Below are 15965 nucleotides of genomic sequence, written 5' to 3' on the forward strand. Positions count from 1 at the left end.
TGATTACAATTTTAAAAAAATCCTAACTGGCATCAAATGCCAAATAAGAATCTTTCAAGAATCAAATCAAAGCCTACTGAATTGAGTCTCATGTAAGATCTTAAGGTTGCGTCCAAACATTTGCACTTATGCATCTCAAAAATGCTATGCACTAGGTAGCTCACTAAACTTCACAGTCAAGCTTTCTAAAGGACTGCTGAAGTCAGGACTGGTGTGTTTTTGTTTCTTCACACACAAGATAGTTTAAAGTAGGGCATCTGTCTCTCATCCGGCAGGTAGTCATGCAACTCCTGAAGACTTCATCAAAAGAGCTGTGTCACGCAAAAAAAAAAGAAAAAAAGTCCCACGATGCTTCCCGTCCTTCTTTTTGTGCTGCAGTATTTGCATACTTGAATAGCTTGTGATTACCAACACACACGCAATTGTGGGTTTTGTTTGAAGAGCGCAGGCATGGTTTGTTTCTTTTGTTGGGCTGTTTACAGCGGGCCATTCTCTTCATTGCTGTCTCTATGACCCGCATCTATTGGAGGTGTGAAGGGGAGGTTTTAACCAGGGGAAGTAAATATTTATGAAAGATAACAGCAGCTTGAACAAATGCTCTCAGTGATGAATGGTCATTTATGACTGAATGAGTGTCTGAAGGCTTCAATCAGATGGAAGGACAGCGTTAAATCCCGTCTCTTAATGGTCCTCTGATTAGATCAGGGGCCCATCGTTGTGGGAGTTACTTTAAATATTTTTGTAAATCTTGTTTTACTTTCATACTTTTGAGAAGATAGTATTTGACGTTGAGTGAGAGTAGGAGCTGTGTTTCAGATGTTCACTAGCAGACTAATGTTACAGAGTGTAAGTGCAATATCACCATCTAGTGGTTTTGTAGCTTTTCTCTTTTTGTTAAGATTGACTTCATACACTACCAGTCAAAAGTTTTTGAACAGTAAGATTTTTTGTTTTTAAAGAAATCTCTTCTGCTCACCAGGCCTGCATTTATTTGATCCAAAGTACAGAAAAAACAGTAATACTTTGAAATATTAAAACAACTGGTTTCTATTTGAATATATTGTAAAATGTAATTTATTCTTGTGATCAAAGCTAAATTTTCAGCATCATTACTGCAGTCTTCAGTGTCACATGAGCCTTCAGAAATCATTCTAATATGCTAATTTGCTGCTCAAAAAACGTTTATTGTTGTTGTTGTTGTTGTTGTTGTTGTTATCAATATTTAAAACAGTTGAGTAGTTGATGAATAGAAAGGTCCAAAGCTTTTGTAACATACACTATACCATTCAAAAGCTTGGAGTCAGTAAAATTATGTATACTGAGAAATACTGAATTATTTATACTGGAGAAATTATAGAATTTAATTATTTTAGTTAGCAAGGATGCTTTAAATTGAACAAAAGTGATGATAATGACGTATAATGTTACAAAAGATTTCTATTTGAGATAAATGCTGTTCTTCTGAACTTTCTATTTATCAAAGAAACCTGACAAATTCTACTCAGCTGTTTTTTAGCATACAAATAATAAATATTTATTTGATCAGCAAATCAGAATATTACAATGATTTATAAAGGATCGTGTGACTGGAGTAATGATGCTAAAAAATCAGCTTTAAAATCAGAGGAATAAATTACATTTTGAAATACATTTAAATAGAAAACAGTTATTTTAAATAGTCAAAATATTTTACAATTTTACTGTTTTTGCTGTACTTTGGATCAAATAAATGCAGGTTTGGTTAGCAGAAGAGACTTCTTTAAAAATAAATAAATAAATAAAATTTTACTGTTAAAAAACTTATGACTGGCAGTGAGTGTGAAGTCCAAAATTTCAGTTTTATTGTATGATTGTCCATAAAAAGGGCAATTATTCACATATGGGGCAATATAACCCCAGCAAAAACATGTATACGTGAAAAAACGTGTGCTCAATTGTGTGTACTTCAAATATTAAACGTATATTGTTTGCTTGCATTACCTTTTACATAAGATTACTTCATTACTTAAGAACACTTAAATTCACATTTACATTCATTTTACAAGTACATCGATTGTTTTAATATTTTTGTGCTTTTAAGCACACTTATTTTGACTAACATACTTAAAGCACATGCAAACTAAAGATTTTTAATGAGTGTGTTATTTGATATCGGATTTCAAGTATTTTAAATGTAGTAAATAACAGCATCATTACAAATGTGTAATTTGCATATTTCAAAGACAATAGAAGTAAGTATGAAATTGCAATAAATATGTATAGAGTGTTTTCACGATACGTCATCAATCTGCAATATTGGCGGCACTGAATGTCACTGAAATCATTTGCTGATTATTGCTGCTGAAAATTTTCAATTATTGTCATGTTTTGGGCTGTACTAATAGGTCAGACTGGGAAAATCGTTTTGAGACTGACAAAAGTTATAACAAATTAAGGAGAAGAGTGCAAAAAGCTGTCTAAGGAACAAAAGGCATTTGTGTTTGGCCAAACTAAACCAGGATTTCCAGGACGAGAATTGAGACAACATTCGTGTTTGTTCTTATAATTTCCAGTCAGCTAGGTGAAATATTAGGTGATTATCTTAATACTGCTCGTAAGTATCTTTACCACCTATTAACTTTAGTCAAAATATTGTGTCCTTTCCTGCTTACTAAGTAGTTTTAGACAGCATAAATTAGCAGAACAACATATTCAGTAGTACATTAACCATGCAATCAATGCTGTTGTTTACATCCGAGTATCTCCAATATGGCCGCACATCCAGGTAACTGACCAGGCCGTGACGTAAGTGTAAACCCCCTATATGTTAGTCCTACTTAAGTAGGTTCAAAAGCACTCTTAAATTAAAGTATGTGCATTTAATATAAATTTAAACTACACTTACATTGTTATTTACTCACCCCATTGTCATCCAACATGCTCATGTCTTTCTTTCTTGAGTTATGAAGAAATTATGTTTTTTGAGAAAAACATTTCAGGAATTATCTTTATATAGTGGACTTCTATGGTGCCTGTGAGTTTGAACTTCCAAAAGGCAGTTTAAATGCAGCTTCAAAGGGCTCTAAACGATCCCAGCCAAAGAATATGGGTCTAATCTAGTGAAACAATTGGCCATTTTCTAAAAATATATAGAAAATATATACTTTTTGACCTCAAATGCACCTCTTGTCTAGCTCTGCGTGTGCTGTGTGTATTCCTGTTCAATATAGTTAGAGTATGTTGAAAAACTCCCATCTCATTTTCTCCTCCAACTTCAAAATTGTCCTACATAACTGCAGAAATACCGACCCAGTGTTTACAAAGTAAACGTGCAAGGAGGGTCAAACACCCTTTGTAGGATGTAGAATGATTTTGAAGTTGGAGGAGAAAATGAGATGGGAGACTTTCGACATACCCTAACTGTCAAGAACGGGACTGCACAGAGTAGCATGTGCATGGCAGAGCTAGACAAGACGAGCATTTGGGGTTAAAAAGTATATAATTTTATTTATTTTTTAGAAAATGACATCGTTTTACTAGATAAGACCCTTCTTCCTCAGCTGGGATCATTTAGATCTCTTGAAGCTGCATTTAAACTGCATTTTGGAAGTATAAACTTGGGGGCACCATAGAAGTCCACTATATGGAGAGAAATCCTTAAATGTTTTCCTCAAAAAAATATTTATTTTTAGAAAATGACAGATCGTTTCGCTGGATAAGACCCTTCTTCCTCAGCTGGGATCATTTAGAGCCCTTTGAAGCTGCATTTAAACTGCATTTTGGAAGTATAAACTCGGGGGCACCATAGAAGTCCACTATATGGAGAGAAATCCTAAAATGTTTTTTTCTCAAAAAACATTATTTATTTACGAGTGAAGAAAGACAGACATGAACATCTTTGGATGACAATGGAGTGAGTACATTATCTGTACATTTTTGTTCTGAAAGTGAACTACTCATTTAAGTGAAAATTTAATATTTAGGGTTACAGGTCTAAATTTTATTTAGAATCAAACATTGTAAGAAAACAAGCATAAAACACAACAGAATGCAATGCATTAAAAACACAAGTCAAACACCTGTGAAAAATAAATACGGAAGATTCCATTTGGTCCTGTTTATATGGACTTTATAAAAATGATGTTGTGAAGCCATAGCATTGACAGGATAGCTCAACATTAAACATGTTTCTGAGCTATTAAAACGGCCCCTGGGCCTTCCTGATTCTGACCAGGACATGAAGATTAAACTGCATCCCGTTAATCTCCATGTAAAGGCATGTACTGTACATATCTACTGACAACCATTAAACCAAATCAGCCTGTGCAGCAGGACTCTGAGCCTTTCATGTCAGTGTAGGTCTCCCCATTTGTGCTCTGATATCAGTTCAACTATAGATACGAAAATACTGCAGGAAGACACAGTGAATCTCAGCAGTGAGTGGAAGAAGCTTCAAGTTGATAGCAAAGATGCTGGAGACAGAAAGCATAGACATGCTGAAGAGAGTGTTATAACACACACAGACAGACAGAGAGAGTCTAATCGTGAAGCACTTCTCTAGCTCTGGAATGCTGGTCTTGAATGAGATGTTACACACACATTCTAGTCATTAACCTCATAGACACTTTCACCATGACAACAAGCCCTTCAGTAAACAGTTCAGGATGTTTACTGTTTCCTTTTCCTCTTCTGACTGACACAATGCATGACCTTTGACCTCACCCTCACTGCCTTTACTTACCACCCGCATTGAGGTTGTTACCTACCTAAAATCACATGGATAAGACCTGAAATGGAAATGGAATGGAAACTTTGAATAACACTGAATAAATTCTTAGTTGCACATAAATAAGTCATGAGACTTAAAAGAGTAGTTCACTTGCAGAACAAAATTTTACACATACTGTAATGTACTCACCCCCTTGTCATCCAAGATGTTCATGTCTTTCTTTCTTCAGTCGTAAAGAAATTACGTTTTTTTGAGGAAAACATTTCAGGTTTTCTTGCCGTAATGGACATGGATGGTGCCTCTGAGTTTGAACTTCCAAAATGCAGTTTAAATGCAGCTTCAAGGGGCTCTAAACAATCCCTGCTGAAGAAGGGTCTTATCTAGTGAAACAATTGATTATTTTCTTGAAATATTACTTTTTAACATCAAATGCTTGTCTTGTCTAGCTCTGTGTAAACACTGTGTATTCCTGTTCACGAAAAGTTAGGGTAGGTTGAAAAACTCCCATCTTATTTTCTCCTCCAACTTAAAAATCATCCTACATCGCTGCAGAAGTACTGACCCAGTGTTTAGAAAACGAACATGCAAGGACCCTTACGAAAAATAAGTTCAATATTCAAGTGTGCTATTAGTATACTTCTTTTAAACCAAAAATAGAGAAGTATTCTTTCAGTCTATTTTGTACTTCTCAGAAATATACTTAAAATGACATTTAAGTATACTTGACTTATACTTAGAAAAATAAATATTTGTGTGACCCTGGACCACAAAACCAGTCATAAGAGTATATCATATATCATCTTAAAGCCAAATAATAAAATAAGCTTTCCGTTGAAGCATGTTTTGTTAGGATAGGACAATATTTGGTCAAGATACAAGTATTTTAAAATCTGAGGGTGCAAAAAAATCTAAATATTGAGAAAATTGCCTTTAAAGCTGTCCAGATGAAGTTCTTAGCAATGCATATTACTAATCAAAAATTATGTTTTGATATATTTACGGTCAGAAATTTACAAAATATCTTCATGGAACATGATCTTTACTTATCCTAATGATTTTTTGCATAAAAGAAAAATCGATAATTTTGACCCATACAATGTATTTTTGGCTATTGCTACAAATATACCTATGCTACTTAACACTGGTTTTGTGGTCCAGGGTCACATCTGAGCTATGCTTGTGCTCTAAAAATCTGTGTTTTCGTTGTTATACACTAGGGGCGCTATTACACATCTTCTGATCGAATTTCTAAAACACAAGTGAAGAAGAAACCGAAACAACAGATGCTTCCACATGTAGGCTGTGTCCAAATTCAGGGTCTGCATCCTCCTTAGGATCCTTCCTACCAGGTTGAAGGAGGAGGGGTCCTCCAAAGACCGCAAAACCTGGAAGTAGGTGTCAGTGAATTTGGACAGCCTACACTTCTTTCAGTTCCCTCCCTTCCCCGTTGTTCATATCGTGTCGCCTAGCAACCGTGACAGCGCTAACTAGAAGTAAGGTTATCTGTACTGCACAAAACATAATAACTACTCTTTCATCCCTAAAAGCGTTAAAAACATCTTCAATCACTAACAAGAAATTAGCTGTGTGTAAGGGGATATTCACACAGGCAGTAAGAAAGAAGCTAGTTTACGAAAGTGATGTTTTTTAACATATATACATACAACTGTAAAAAAAATAAGCTTAACGCTAAAACCAAAGGCCTAACTAGACAACCGCTGTAAAAAAAATATTTTTTGAAACGCCAGTTTTTTTTAAAACTTCCATCATTACTACCGCTTGCTTCGTCCGCCATTATTTGAAAATTCTGGAAGCGCTCTGCCGAAAGGAATTGTGGGATAGGTAGGACGGGAAAGGATCCACCAGACCCATCCTTCAAATTCGGGGAAAAGGAGGACGTATTTGTGGGCCGCATTTGAAGGATCCTATGAATTTGGACAGCCTTCGTCGCGGCGCTGTGACGTAACATCCTTCAAATGAGTCCTCCGAAGGATGTAGACCCTGAATTTGGACACAGCTGTAATCTAACGCAATCGTCAGACATAAAACAGCATCAAAACCACAGATATGGAAAACTGTACCATTATGGAATAAAATGTTGACCCATGAAGAGGTAATAATGACTGTCAAACTTTGAGGTGTTGATCGACTCCATCTACATTTTGATTATCATGAATCCAATTTCTAGTCTTTTTTTTAGCTTTTTGTTCAGTTTTTTTAATGAAACTTACCCACATTAAATTGTTTATAAAAAGACTGCACAAAGCTAGAATAAAACGTTTTTGTTTACAAGCAGATACCCTGTTCTTTCTTTTAATGTGTTATATGTCCAGATATTCATATAACAAAATATATACAAATTAATACCTAAATAGGGACATAGTAGTATACTTAAAGTATGATGTAAAATTTACTTAAAGAAAACCTGAGTATACTTGCTGTATAAAACCACTAAACTAGTAGTTTATCGAGACTATACTTCAAAGTGTACTATATGTGTACAAAAAATGCATAAAAAGTATTTAATTAGTAAACTATCAGTATACCTATAAGTTCACTTTTAGTATACTTGCAGTACAAACTGAAAACATTGATGTAAACTAGTTGTGTACTTAAAGTTTAGTACTGTTATACGTAAACTATACTTAAAAGTATACTTTTATATACTAGAAAGTGGGCGAATTTAGTCCCAAGGAGTGCTCAAATAGTACACTTAAAAATATACTACTAGTACACTGATATTTGTATACTTAAAAATCTACTTGAACTTTACATAAGTATTCTTAATTAAATAAACTTGAAGTATACTGCTTTTTGTTTCGCTGAGAACGCTGTATTATGCACCATAACATTGGCATAGTACGATTTGCTTTGGAAAGCTCTACTCACACTTCAGAATAAGTTTGCTTTTATCTGTGTGCCTTTGTGACTCATACTCATAAACAAAGAGACATGATAATACACATTACTGATGACAAACCCATCACTCCCTTTTTTGTGAATGCAGACAGACTGTTTCTAAAATTAGCTTCTTCCCTGAGAGGAAGAGCAGGGAAAAAACAGACTGAACGGGAATTAAAGTGGAAGAAGAAGAAGCCTCGATTGGATCCAGATGCTACAGCGATGGCTTACTCCATGTCATTATCCAATCAGAGCAGAGTTTGATCTTATTATCCAATCAGACAGTTGCGTGTCTGTGATGTCTGATCTCTGCAGGGAGTGCCGATTCAAACATGAATGAAGCTCTTGGTCTCTGTGACTCATTAACTGAAAACACACAAACACATGAAAAGCGTTATTGAGAAAACGTGTGTGGTAATGGCAGAGATGGATCTATAACTCTATGAGCTGCCTTGCTGTCTACTGACTACATAAATGTAACCGCAAACAGCGATCGAGCATTAAGGGCTCAAATAAATGATTAGGTGACACAACTGTAATGTATCTTTCCTAATATGTGTTTTTACTGCAAAGTCAACAGTCTTAAATCTTCACTGATATTGTAAACTTTTGATGAAACAGCTGAAAAATACATGATAGTTCCAAAAGAGACAACTGACTTCAATAAAAATCAATAAATGTGTCCCTGGACCACAAAACCAGTCTTAAGTAGGGCGGGTATATTTGGAGTAAGTGTCAAAAATACATTGTATGGGTCAAAATTATCGATGTTTCTTTAATGCCAAAAATCATTGGGATATTATGTAAATTTCCTACTTTGGATATATAAAAAACGTCATTTTTGATTAGTAATATGTATTGCTAAGAACTTAATTTGGACAACTTTAAAGGCAATTTTCTCAATATTTTGATTTTTTTTGTTTTTTTTGGCACCCTCAAATTTCAGATTTTAAATGTTGAGTCTTGGCCAAATGTTGTCTTATCCTAACAAACCATGCATCAATGGAAAGCTTATTTGTTGACGCTTATGACTGGTTTTGTGGTCCAGGGTCACAATTGAAAATACAGGTATTCAAAACTATCGAAAAGATCTAAAAGGATTTATTGTAATAATATTACAGCCCTCATCTGTCAATATCTGCCAACAATGCCTAATGTGTGTCTGGGTTCATACAGTCATAAACATACTGACATTTTTCATATATGATGTTGAATTTTTTATGCAAACGCCTTGATTACATAAGGAAGTATAGCTAGTATGTTTACTGAGGTAGCACAAATACTGGAATTCTATAAAATATTTTACCATGGCACTTCTTGGTACTTGTGAAACTTACCATATAGCAAATATGAGAAGATTTATTGCAGAACAAATACACTTGCATAGGTGAAAATAAACATCAATGATGCTTTGCCACAAGCAGGAACTTCAAGAGCAACTACGGATGCAATATTCTTGGTAGCCATAAATGGCAACGTGATATTACTTGGAATTCCTTTGCATCTTCAGCAAGGTACCTCAGGGTCATAAACGTCTCGCCCCTTAACCTGTACACTTCACCTGAGCGAGGCGGCAAAATAAGCATTTGCCTGCAGAGGGATTCCACTTTTGATCTCTCATCAACCACAACCACCACAAGCTAGTTTCTGCTGCTGCCGCTACCTCCCCAGCAGCTTTCTTCAGTCTTTTAGTTCCAACCCAATTTTCTGTAGGAAATAGTGCACAGATGTAGCTGGGAAGCCGCGGCAGCCGACTTCAATAGGAAACAAAAGCTGCGTTCCAACCTTTAAAAGAAGCTTCATCTATCAGGTCTTGATTCTTAGTCTTCTTCAACTCATGAGAGATGGCTAGCCTGTCCTCCCAGGGCACAGTCAACTCGACTACTAAGATGATTTTTGTGCTCCTAGACAGAAAAACCATATCTAGTCTAAGTGTAGTCACAGCCACCTCTTCTGGAAAGACAAGCTTCTTTTTTAAGGTCAACTTGCATCTCCCAATCAGATGCTTGAATTAAGATAGAGGGCACAGTACTATCAGTTCTGCTTGACTTGGGAAACTCTCCTTGCTTTAGAAAACTGACTCCTCTGGGTGGTGGTATCTTATGTACATTGGCTTTCACCCTCTGTAAATCTGTCCATTTGGAAATTTCGACAAGAACCTCATGTCATCTGTAGCATCCTTCTCCTAGAACCTTGGGACATCCACATCAAAATGTGGTTTAGGGTACAAAAAGGCTGCGCCACACCTATGGATCCTCATCTTTGCCCCAAATCTTCAAGTTTTTTGGAGTTGGTAATAGGTCAGCTACAGCCCGCAGGAGGAAGATTAATTTGCCCTGGTTGGTACTCCAAATGTCCCTCCAGGACAGTGAGTGCTCAAGTGCCTGGTCCCAAGGATCTGGTGCAAAGGAAGTAAAGATACAATGTTTCGACGAGCACTTCCGGTAACCAGGCACATGGAACAAAGCTCTCGCTCTCTTCAGGACTGATGATCGAGTGAAGCTTTATTGTGAATCTTCTTAAGAAGAACTTGGCGAGTCTGTTGTCCCATGGAGCTGCAAAATCAGTAAGATAGTTATTTACTGACTTAACACTAGCACTGTGTGTGTTTCTTTTTTGTATTTTAAAACATTTTAATCAAAATGCCATAACTCGATCTTCTGGTGAAAATGACAGATTCTACTTTTACGTTTATAGTGACTCTATGCCCAGGTAAACTGACATATAGAGTGTTTTCACAACGCGTCATCAGACGGCCATATTGGCGCCACTGAACCAAACAAAACTTGCATATTTTGCTGATTGTTGCTGCTGAAAATGGTTGATTATTTTCAAGTTTTGGGCTGTACTAATCGGTCAGACCAGGAAAAATATTTGTAGTACTACAGACTACCAAAAGTTATAACAAATCAAGGAGAAGAGTGCAAAAGACTGTCTGAGGAACAAAAGGCATTTGTGGTTAGACAAACTGAACCAGAATTTCCAGGACAAGCATTTTGACAACATTCATATTTGTTCTTATCATTTCCAGTCAGGTCAGTGAACTTTTGGTTTAATATTATGATAGTGCTTATAAGTATCTTTACCACCTATTAACTTTAGTTTGTCAAAATATTGCACCTTTACCTGCTTTAAGTCCTTCTTTATATGATATAGCAGCTTCCACACAGTTTTTCCATGGTTCCGGGTAACTGACCAAATCGTGATGTAAGTACAAACCCTCTATAGACCTTTTTCCTGAGTAAACGATGAGCGCCGCCATTACGAATTCTAACGTCAGATTGAATGCTTTTCTGTTCCGATTTCCATAGGAACCCATTCAAATAGCGTCCATCTGTTTTTAATGTAGCTAACGTCCACTGCTTCGTGTCATCTACACACTCATTAAAGTGAGGCACTGACAAATGACGGTCATTGCGACATTGCCAAGTGATGGCGCTATGGAGCCATGTGCTTTTTAAAAACATTTTAATAGGTTTAGCATTAGTTTATTAGCTCAGAATATACCCTAATTTGACTAGAAACAATGCAGACCGGAAATGCAAAGCATTCTTTCAGTTAAGAGTCGGACTTACTTCTGTGTTCAGGAAAAACGTCTATATGGAACTTAAAATGGATGCAGTATAGATAGATGCTAGTTAATGAGATAATTTATACCATCACACATCGCATAGCCCTGAAAGTGCTCTCTGTTAAAACATTCTGCACAGAATTCTGTGAATTCTGCTTTAAAGCAACACTAAGTAACTTTTCCCTCAATGCTCCCTCTACAGGTTAGAAGCGGAATTGTCCATTACCGCTGTCGTAAATAATTTAGCCTACCGTCGTGTCACATGCACGTTATTTGTTTGAAAGGCTATCCAGGACCGGCTTTGGAAATAACGATGTCCAGTGACAAGGTAGAGTATGTTGTATGACTTTATAAGAGTATGAAAACCTTTTGTGAAGCCTGCCGTGAAGCAAGTCGCATTTGTAGTATCATTTGAACTACAAAACCGCGACCCGACGACCCAAACTTACATAGTGCTGTTATGGCTGATAGAGGGTCGCAAAGCGAATACGAAAGTGCCGTTACACCCTGTTATGAGTTGATGAACCACTGACATGAGTTCGGAAACATTATTTTAAGGTAAAAAAAAGTTACTTAGTGGGGCTTTAAAGGTTGCAGAATTTTTTTTTTTTTTTTTTTTTTAATTGAATGTGAAGCTACAAAAATGTATTTTTTTCTGTGGCTTCCTCTACTGGACAACATTAGTATTACAGCCGTTTACCATCATTCACATTGCAGCTGATCATTTAAAAAAAATAGCTGTAGGCCTAACCCTCTTAAAAACAGAAATTTATAACATTCTCAGTGTTTTCTCAAAATATTGTGTTTTTAATTCTGTTTGAACATTGTGTTCACAAGAAATAGACTTATTAGTCATTATGGGCCACATCCAAAAAAATATCAGTCCATTTTTATTAAAACGATTAAATGTATCTAAATTCATTTCATGGTGTCCTAAGATGGTGCATAGGCCTCTAACAGATTTTGTGTGAATCATACAAAACAGTTGGGTTAGTTATTTTTCACTTGGATGAAACATTAATACTTTTCAGTACTGAATGAAATTTGAGATGTAGCGTTGATCTCTATTATACTTTAAAATGCTGACTCAGGTTCACTCAGTTCACTATTGTTTGGAGCAGAGTGTAGCCTCTGCCTGTTTTCAAAGAACGTTGTGTTTTCTGTGTTTTCCCAAAAACAGATGTGTGAGAAAAGGCGCAACACACTACAATCAACTGAACGTCGGCTAAATACACACATCTGCACATCTGTAGTAAAAAGTAAACATCTTTTACATGCAGCCAATGACACAGTTTACAGATTGTAAACAATCGGGAACTGTGCCCATGGGAAACAAGAAAGTCTAGGGAATTTTACATTTTAACATTTGTCATATACACTGTTTATGGGGGGATTAAAATAATTGCTAAAACAAATTGTTTTTGTAAATTAGGATGCGTTTTCAGTAACGAACTTGAAAAGTCTATGGAAGTTCACGTTAGAGATTCTTCTAAAAAATACTAAAATACTAAATTATCTGTGTTTTTCAAGCGAGAACAATTTTATCTGCCCCTAAATTTTATCAGCATGGGAAATAAACATTTCAGCAGTATACTAAAATTGCTCCTACACGGAAAAAGAAACAGAGATCTATTCATTATTGGTGATGTTGACACTGTTTGTGCATGTTTTTCATGTAAATGCTGACAACACAGCTTTTCAACAAAGACTTTTGAACAATAACCTCTTCTGCTGTTGATTTGTGATGTTTACAACAGGAGGAAGAACATACGCATATGGGGCACTTTTACCTGTGAATTAGAACAAGATGGACCTCAGCAACATGATTAGTAGCAGGTGTGTGTTGAGTTAGTTTGACCACATGTAGAACAAACGCGGGGCCTGTGTGAAGTTTAACAGGACTGTGTCGCCCTCTAGTGGCAGTTGCTCCTAAATCATTTTGGAGGTCTTCTTAATTACTAGATTATTTGCATCCTTCTTGTTTTTAACATAAGAGCGGATGTGGCCATTTTTATGCGCGAGGCTTCCGTTGTTGTCCTCTTATGTAATGTTACTTTAAAAAATAAAGGTGCTTCAAGACGCCATAGAATAACCTTTTTTTTTGTCTAAATAGTTCCATAAAGAACCTTTAAAGTTTGAAAAAATAAAGCTTCTTTGTGGCAAAAGGTCTTCAGTGGGTGAGAAACCCAGTAATTAACAGTTATTTTTACTTAAGTTTCATATTTCCTCCAGTGTGACATCTAAAGGCAATGACAATGTACATTCTCAGCATAAATGAGTGATATTATTATATTATTATTAATAATATCATTAGTATTTATACTAAATAGTATTACAGTTTTTTACAGACGCTAGGACACATTTCTCAATACTTAGGTCACTTTTGCAAAACTCTTGACACAGTGAGCACAACAGAAGTCTATGTGGGCTAAACTGAGGATCAATTATCATTGTTTTGGCACAAAATGCACTACATCTCTCAAATTTCATGAATTCTTTTCTCACTCAGACACAACAACTGCCAAAAATCTGTGTACGTACAGGACATTTTGCACGTGCTTACATACTGTTTTCAAAACTGTTAAACTTATGTTCAATTCAATAACATAATGCAAAACTGAATAGGACAGCAAAATTCAACAGCAATATTTTATTGAAACATATTTCAAATCTAAAAATGCGAGTAGATTAGCATTACTATTGTATCTGTATCAGTGGATGGTGTGTTTACAAATTCTTGTATTTTGGAATTACTTAGTGCAAAAAAATAAAAATAAATAAATGACATCAAATATTGAGGAATTCTGCATCATGTCTGATTCATTCCAGTAACATATATTGCAGTTATAAACAATATATATTGCAGTTATAAACAGAGATGTGTCCTTGTTTTACACAAGAAAACACTGTGTAATTCTACATGTTGTTAGTGTTTTTTAGCTCATTGTTTTGTGGGTGATAAAGTGTGTTTGTCGGCTGTCAACCTTTGCTAGAGTTCTGGAAGAATGAGTTTATTTGAGACCTGAATAAAGTGTTTTGGTAGTTGTAGTGCATTTTGAATGTGAAATGAACTGCTTTGCCAAGCTGAAAGTCGGTTAGGAGAACTGTGTGAAGAGTTTTGCAAAAGTGACCTAAGTATTGAGAAATGTGTCCTAGCGTCTGTAAAAAACTGTAATAAAAATAAATTTCAGTTTGTAATTATATCACTGTACTTCTTTCAGCGAGTGTCATGGCGGATAATAAAGCTGCCCGAGAGCACCTCACCTTGGCCACCTGATGTTTTTATAATCGTTAAACATGAGATATAAGTTGATCAGGTCAATCTAACGGTAGTCTTTGGTCTCATTAAACTATTATTTAAGCCAGAGAAAAGAGTTTTGTCAAAATCTCACTATGTTTATGTAAATTTAATATTGCATATCAGAGCGCTGCCTGTGTACGTTTTACTGAATTGCCTAGCAACTTTTATGATGGCTGTTGTTCTTGTTGATTAAATTTTATTTAAGCAATAAGGTACGAGAGGCCGTGCTGTATCGTGAATAAATCACGGCTGAAGGGCGTTGTTAGGCACGACGCGAAGCGGTGATTTCAACCCCTTCAGCCGTGATTTATTCATGATACAGCACGGCCTCAAGTACCTTATTGCTTTTATAAAACGGTTACCACACAATAAAAATATTAAAATCAAAAATATATATTAATTTATATATAGTAAGTTGTACGTTTTCATAAAGTAAAATCATTAACTGCCTTCCGCTGTAAAAAGTAGTCCCTAACTGCTGCAGCTGTGTTTACGTTGCTAAGGGTGGTTGCTAAGGGGGTTCAATGATACACAAAACCGTTGAGTGAAGCGGTCATAGCAGTGCCGTATCATGAATATGACACAGCTGCTGACCAATCAGAATTGAGGAATGGAACTAACCGTTTTATAATATTCAATAAATATTATTTTATATAAAAAATAGTACTATTTAAAAGTGTTTAGTATTGAGAAACGGTGTTTGTGATGGTGATTTTAGTTACATTTTTTTGCCATTAGATAGCGACAAGAGACTGATTTTAGAAGTCCGCAGTAACGACTTTTAAACTGAAAAATAAACATGGTTAGAAACGGAAGTTATTTTTAATTTCAACAACAGCTTGATGCCACAAACAAATGCACTGAGCAGCGCTGTCATCAGAATTCACCCTTAACAGATGAAAGGATATTAACGTTACGACAAAGATAACGCTTTCCTCAGCGGACATTCAAACTAATGTTTCATGAATATGAAGAATGAATGCTATATTAGATGCAGGTAATCACGATTGCTCAGTCCATCTCTCTCATAATACGCTATCACAAATAATACACTGAGCTTTTAATGCAGTAATACAGGACGTTTTCAATGAAGCAACTCAGCGTTCATTCATTACTAGTTCTAAAGTGACGTTTTAGATAAGTAACAAAGGCTTGTGCTCAGCTGTTAAACTGTCAAACTGAGATTTTAATCCATGGCTGAAGGAAGTAGTTCTGCACAAAAAAGGTTTTTAAAGACACTTTATTGTTGTTTCTTATGTATTTACACACTCGTTCCATTAAACTGTTGTATAAACGCAATATCACACGAGTAGACGTGATATCGGCACGCTGTGATTACCTACTGCAGAATTACAGCAGTGCCGATATACAGCCACATCTCACATCTACGAGTGTTATTGCTCATACATTATATATTATATTAATACAATTTGTTATTGTTTTTTTTATTGTTTTAATAAAGTTGTAGACACACTGAGTGAAAC

This window comes from Garra rufa, chromosome 18 (genome assembly GCF_049309525.1).
Source record: "Garra rufa chromosome 18, GarRuf1.0, whole genome shotgun sequence".
In the NCBI taxonomy this organism is placed as follows: domain Eukaryota; kingdom Metazoa; phylum Chordata; class Actinopteri; order Cypriniformes; family Cyprinidae; genus Garra; species Garra rufa.